General features: G+C 42.0%; 1 pseudogene; it reads left to right on the top strand.

Annotated features, from left to right (window-relative positions):
• The first annotated feature begins 2,607 nt into the window (after window positions 1-2,607).
• LOC140707845 (U1 spliceosomal RNA) lies at window positions 2,608-2,762 on the top strand (annotated as a pseudogene).
• Window positions 2,763-6,228: the final 3,466 nt, after the last annotated feature.

Below are 6,228 nucleotides of genomic sequence, written 5' to 3'. Positions count from 1 at the left end.
GAAACTATTTAGAGCAGTGGTCCCCAACCTTGGGCCTCCAGATGTTCTTGGAATACAACTCCCAGAAGCCCTCACCGCCACCTTTGCTGGCCAGGATTTCTGGGAGTTGAAGTCCAAGAACATCTGGAGGCCCAGGGTTGGGGATCACTGATTTAGAGGGCATCCTTGGTGAAGGCAGGAAAGATGTGCTGGGAAACACAACCACCTCCTTTTAACTTCTTCCCATTCTAAGTTTTAGCTACTTCCCCAGAGGTCCTAAGAAGGAGGCTGAAATTCTGAAATAGGGAGTTACTTTGAGGCTGATTGATAAGTGACAGTTTATAGCTATTTCCCAGGAGGTGATGGGATCAGTGGCCATGATCTTAGTTCTTTTGATATTGAGTTTCAGGCCGTTTTTTGCACTCTCCTCTTTCACCCTCATTACAAGGTTCTTTAATTCCTCCTCACTTTCTGCCATCAGAGTGGTATCATCTGCATATTAGAGGTTGTTGATATTTCTTCCAGCAATCTCAATTCCGGTTTGGGATTCCTCCAGTCCAGCCTTCTGCATGATGTGTTCTGCATATAAGTTAAATAAGCTGGGGGACAATATACAGCCTTGTCGTACTCCTTTCCCAATTTTGAACCAATCAGTTGTTCCATATCCAATCAGTTGTTCTGATCCAATCTCTCTTCATGGATTGCTGCCTTGTCGTGGCGAAGGGGCTTGAGTAACTCAGAGAAGCTATGGGCTATGCCATGCAGGGACAACCAAGACGGACAGGACTTAGTGGAGAGTTCCGACTAAACGTAATCCACCTGGAGTAGGAAATGTCAATGCTACTCCAGCATCTTTGCCAAGAACGCCCCATGATCAGAAACAATAGGCTAAATGATATGACGCTGGAAGATGGGCCCCTCAGGTTGGGAGGCGTCCAACATGTTACAAAGGAAGAGTGGAGGACAAGTACAAGTAGCTCCAGAGCTAATGAAGTGGTTGTGCCAAAGCCAAAAGGATACTCAGCTGTGGACGTGCCTGGAAGTGAAAGGAAAATCCAATGCTGCAAAGAAAAATACTGCATAGGAACCTGGAATGTAAGATCTATGAACCTTGGGAAGCTGGACGTGGTCAAACAGGAGATGGCAAGAATAAACATCGACATCCTGGGCATCGTGAACTAAAATGGACAGGAATGGGCGAATTCAAATCAGATGATTATCATAAATTTGTGTACCATAAATTTAATTCAAGTGCATATAGACCATTATCAGCCAGTGATAAGACCTATACCACTCTACCTATATTTTACATTTCCTTTCATCCACCTCCTCCCCATGCTTATAGAAATGTCTCAATGACAGATGAGGTTGTTGTGCAACTCTGCCCAGCTACAGCTCAATCCTATATTAAGTTAGAAATGGTTTGTCTGATTTGGCACTGCAACAATAGGTCCCTTTTAGTTGTGTGGAGGATAAATAGTGGGATTAAACTATTTAACAGCTGGTTTTCCTTATTTCCTTTAGGTTATGCAAAAGAACAGCAACACAAAGCTTAACCTGATCCCATTCACCAGCAGTAGCACATGCTCAGCATAAGACCAAATCTCCATTTTCTGACATCATTGAACGTTTATAGCATGCAAGGCACAACAGGTTAGGCCACACAAAGCCATGAACAATGTTCTTGATGAGCCAAAAAAACTGAATACAAACTATAGTAGCTGAAATCAGGAAGCAGGTACTGTAATCCAGTTAGAAGTCATGAGGCACAGTCAGTTTCCTTGTTGCCACACCCTTTGGAAATACATTCTCTATTAGATGCCCAGAACTAGTTGAAAAGTTTGCAAGTTGAATCCAAATTTCCCATAGAAATGCACTGAAAATTAATTAATGCATTTTTATGGGGGGGAAGGTCAGAAACTTTTAAAAAAACTTAAAAGAAAGTCACTTACCAGGTACTGTAGACTGAACCTGGTTCTTCACAGTGCCTTGGTAGACCCCAGAACAGCTAAAAAAGAGCCCCAAACAGCTAAAAGCCAGCAGGCAGCCGGCAGCCATTTTGTGTTCTTCTGCGCTCCTGCTCCTGCTCCTTTCCCCTCCCCTCTCCCCACCTAACAGCTGATCGGCACTGGTCTGAACTGCTTCCCAGGCAGCTTTTAAAGCAAGTACTGGTATGCACGTTTCTACACAAGCAGGTTTCAACTCAAACGGAGCACCTTTTCACCCAAGCACAAACCCCAAACAAACAGCTTTTAAACTAAATTTTACATTTTAAAATAATACCAGGCAGTCCCAGGTCTCTCTCCCAGCTCTCTAACTGCTTGGACTAGCAAGGAAGCAGACAAGCAGCCTCTTCACTAACTGAAAGTTTGAATTTCCCCGCTTTCCCTGCCTTCCCTGCATATTAGGTATGCTAATATCTGTGCACTGGAGGATTGTGGGAGGAACATCCAGCCCCTGATGGGGGTCCTGTGGGGCACCCCAAAACACTGAGGAGCTCTCTTGGCCTCTTTTGGGACTGGGGCTGTGCAGCCCTGTTCTGATCAGGAGGTGCAGCCTGGGGGGGGGGTCACCATGCCTTTGGGGGACAGGACACAGAAAGGGGCAGGAGGTTCAGGAGCCATTCTAATTCATACCTAGCAGGGGAGATGCCATTATCATCAAAGTGGTTTTCCCAGGGTGAGGCTCATCTATTACACTTTGGATGTGCTGACCCTTGTGATTTCCCCAAATATGGGAAAATCAACTGCCTAAGTGGGGGACTGTGTTTGTGGTTTCCCCTGGTCTTTCTAGAATCATTCTTTCCCCTTTGGTCCTTGGCTGTTTTCACTGCCTGCTGCCATAGGCCTGTTGGCCTTGCTGGTTTTCCAGGTGGGCTCCAGGAAGCAGATCCTGGAAAGCCAGCAGTGCGGAATGGTGAGGTCCAAACAGTAAGCAGCCTCTGGTGCCAGATCAGAGGCCTCCCAGCACGGCAGTGGGTGGCTTCTGGGTGGTGGTGGTTGAACCCTTTTTTACTGTATTTGCTCCATATGGCGCACATACTTTCTCTCCCACTATTTGGGGGGGGGGAAGTGTGTCTTATGGAGCGAAAAATACGGTATATTTGATTTATATACCACCCATCTGACAGCCAAAGCCACTCTGGTTGGTTAACAACAAATAAGAAAAAGCAACAAAGTAACAAAATAGCAAATAGCAACATTAATACATTGGGGCGAAAATCAAAAATCATAAAGTGCAGTGAGGATAAAATTATAATACAATAAATACAATTAAATACATAGTAAACCATTGAGAGATCCTGCAAAACCAATAGAAACACACACACCCTACCCAGTTCTCAGCATAGGCAAGGCAACCAAAGCAGTCTCCGTCTCAAAACCAGGCCTGAAGCCAGATTGAAATGGATCTCAATAATCCGTCTCATTCAGGAACCTCTGAAGCTGAGAGGCCACAACTCTCTCTAGCACGTTCCCCATGAGTGGAATTTTAGATACTGGTAGGTAATTGTGGTGTTGTGGGATCCAAAAAGGGATTTTTTAAACAATAGTCTTACCATTGCCTCCTTTAAGCATGATGGGATTCTACCCTGTTGCAATGAGGCATTCACCACTCCTCCTACCCAATTGACCAGTCTGTTTCTTGCAGCTTTTCTGAGCCAGGAAGGGCAAGGATCCAGTATACATGTAGTAGTATTCACCTCTCCAGAGTCTGGCCACATCAGGCTGCATATGCAGTTTTCTGAATAAATATGGCAGGTATTATAAAATTGTATAGTCCCATGAGTTTCTAAGGCAATCACACATGGAATCTCTTCTAATGTGATATATGAGTCATAGCTGTGACATATCACATTTTTTTCTTTACAACATTCAGAAATGTGACTTTTGGGAACAAATAATGCTTGCTTAGCCACAAAGTAAGCAGTATGATTACCAATAGCCTGTGGTTTAGGCAGGGATGTTGCATGCCTCTACAATGGTGGAAGGAGCCCTTCTTCCACAGGCCATTACACTACAACCCTCACATTTTTCCCTGAACACCTCTACACCTCTATATACCAATCCACCAGATCAAATTCCATGTGAAGTTACCATTCTGCTACTCTGAAAGCAGTGAAAGCAAGTTGCAGCAGGTAACAGGAGAGTGGGGAGATTTCTTCACCATCCCGTCTCTGGCAACACCACATGTAGTCCAAGATCTACTTCATTTTCTGAAGGAAAAAAGGAATGAGTTGCTGTGTGGGTGAAAGTTATGGATATGGAATGGATAGCCCAAATTCAGAATGACTCAGAAATAAACCAAGGTATTTCATGTTTTGGAGAAAATACCTCAGCTTATTTCTGAGCCAGAGTGATTCCAACTCTTATTTCTGAAGAAGTATGGTTCAAAGGATCCAGTGTGGGGTAGTGGTTAGAGCATTGGACAGTGATTCAGGATGTCTGTTCATTTCTCCACCTGACCATGAAGCCACAGATGAATGATCTTGGCCCAGTCACATGGTCCATCAATCTTAGCTATCTAAGATTGATAGCTATTAATCTTACTATCTTAGTGTTGTGAGGAAGAAAACCATCTGGTCTTCATTGGTGGAAAGGTGGGATACAAATATCAAAAATATAAATAAATAAAAACAAACTAGCATGGCAATTGCTTGCACATCACCAACTGTTGGCTGAGATTTTTTAATGCATGTGTCCATACTGAAAAGAAAAATTCAAAATCATCTTGATAGGCTGGAACACTGGGCTGAAAATAACAGAATGAAATTCAACAAAAATACATAGAAAGTACTGCACCTAGGAAAAAGGACCACAAAGTTACAAGATGGGGAATATCTCGCTCAGCAATACTATGAGTGAGAAGGATCTTGGAATTGTTGTAGATCACAAGCTGAATATGAGCCAACAGTGTAATGCAGCTACAAAAAAGGCAAATGCTACTTTACGCTACGTTAACTGAAGTATCATTTCCAAATCTCATGCGGTGCTAGTTCCCCTCTATTCAGCATTGGTTAGGCCTCACCTTGAGGATTATGTCCATTTCTGGACACCACACTTCAAGAAGGATGCTGACAAATTGGAACAAGTCCAGAGGAGAACAACAAGGATTATCAGGGGGCTGGAAACCAAACCCTGTGAGGAATGTATGAAAGAATTGGGCATGTTTAGCCTTGAGGAAAGAAGATAGAAGGGTGAAATGATAACACTTTACAAATACTTGAAAAGCTGTCATACAGAGAAGGGGGGAGGGATTTGTTCTCGATCATCCCAGGGTGCAGGACACACAACAATTGGCACAAGTTACAGGAAGCCAGATTTCATTTGAATATCAGGAAAAACCTCCTAACTGTTAGAACAGTACATCAGTGGAACCAATTACCTCGGGAGGTGGCAAGTGCTCCAACACTGGAGGCATTCAGTAGAAACTTAGATAACCACCTGGCAGATCTCCTTTGATTTGTATGCCTTCATCAAGCAAGGGGTTGGACTTGATAGCTCTTTAGACTTATTCCAACTTCACTATTCTATGATTCTGTGACATCTTTGTTTTATCAACTAATGATTGGGAACAGTTAAAATTGTTTTTAACAATATTGATTTTTCCTTTCATAGCACAAATCAGGAGAAAGAAATATGGGATGGATAGTAAATAATTTATTTCCTGAAAGTACACATTCTCATCTAGCAATTAACTGAAAACCTGAATGTTTGGGTTTATCTCTTTTATTTCTTATTGACTAGAAAAGAGTCTTTTGGAATCAAGCTTGCTGAGAAATTTATATTTTAAATACAGAAAAAGCAAGCTGATTTGACTGTGATTATCTCTTATAATTTTCCTTGCAGTATATGCCGTGACTGAACTATTTACCTCCTGCCAAAACATCTCACTTTATAGACAATTTACTTAATGTGATTTGCATAACTTTTCAGCATATGCAAATCAATCAAACATGTATTATTCATAATAATCTGCTGTGGAAAATATTGTACTCAGATAGGTCTTTTATTTATCTACTGGGTGGCATATCCATTTACAAAACATTAGTTGTCCAGGAAAGAAGAAATGTCACAATTTGTAGGAAATGAGAGCATTTTCCAGTTTATACCAGCTGAAAAATTACTTGGACAATAATTACATTTTAAAAAACATGCAGTCATTTATTCTTTACCAGCAGCTCCAGTCAAAGTAGTCAGGGCACTATGCAATAAAATAGGCACTTTAACTGATCTTATTTTATATCATTAT

This window comes from Pogona vitticeps, chromosome 5 (genome assembly GCF_051106095.1).
Source record: "Pogona vitticeps strain Pit_001003342236 chromosome 5, PviZW2.1, whole genome shotgun sequence".
NCBI lineage: Eukaryota > Metazoa > Chordata > Lepidosauria > Squamata > Agamidae > Pogona > Pogona vitticeps.
Note: the sequence above shows the minus strand (reverse complement) of the source record. Positions and strands in the feature narration are given on the sequence as shown.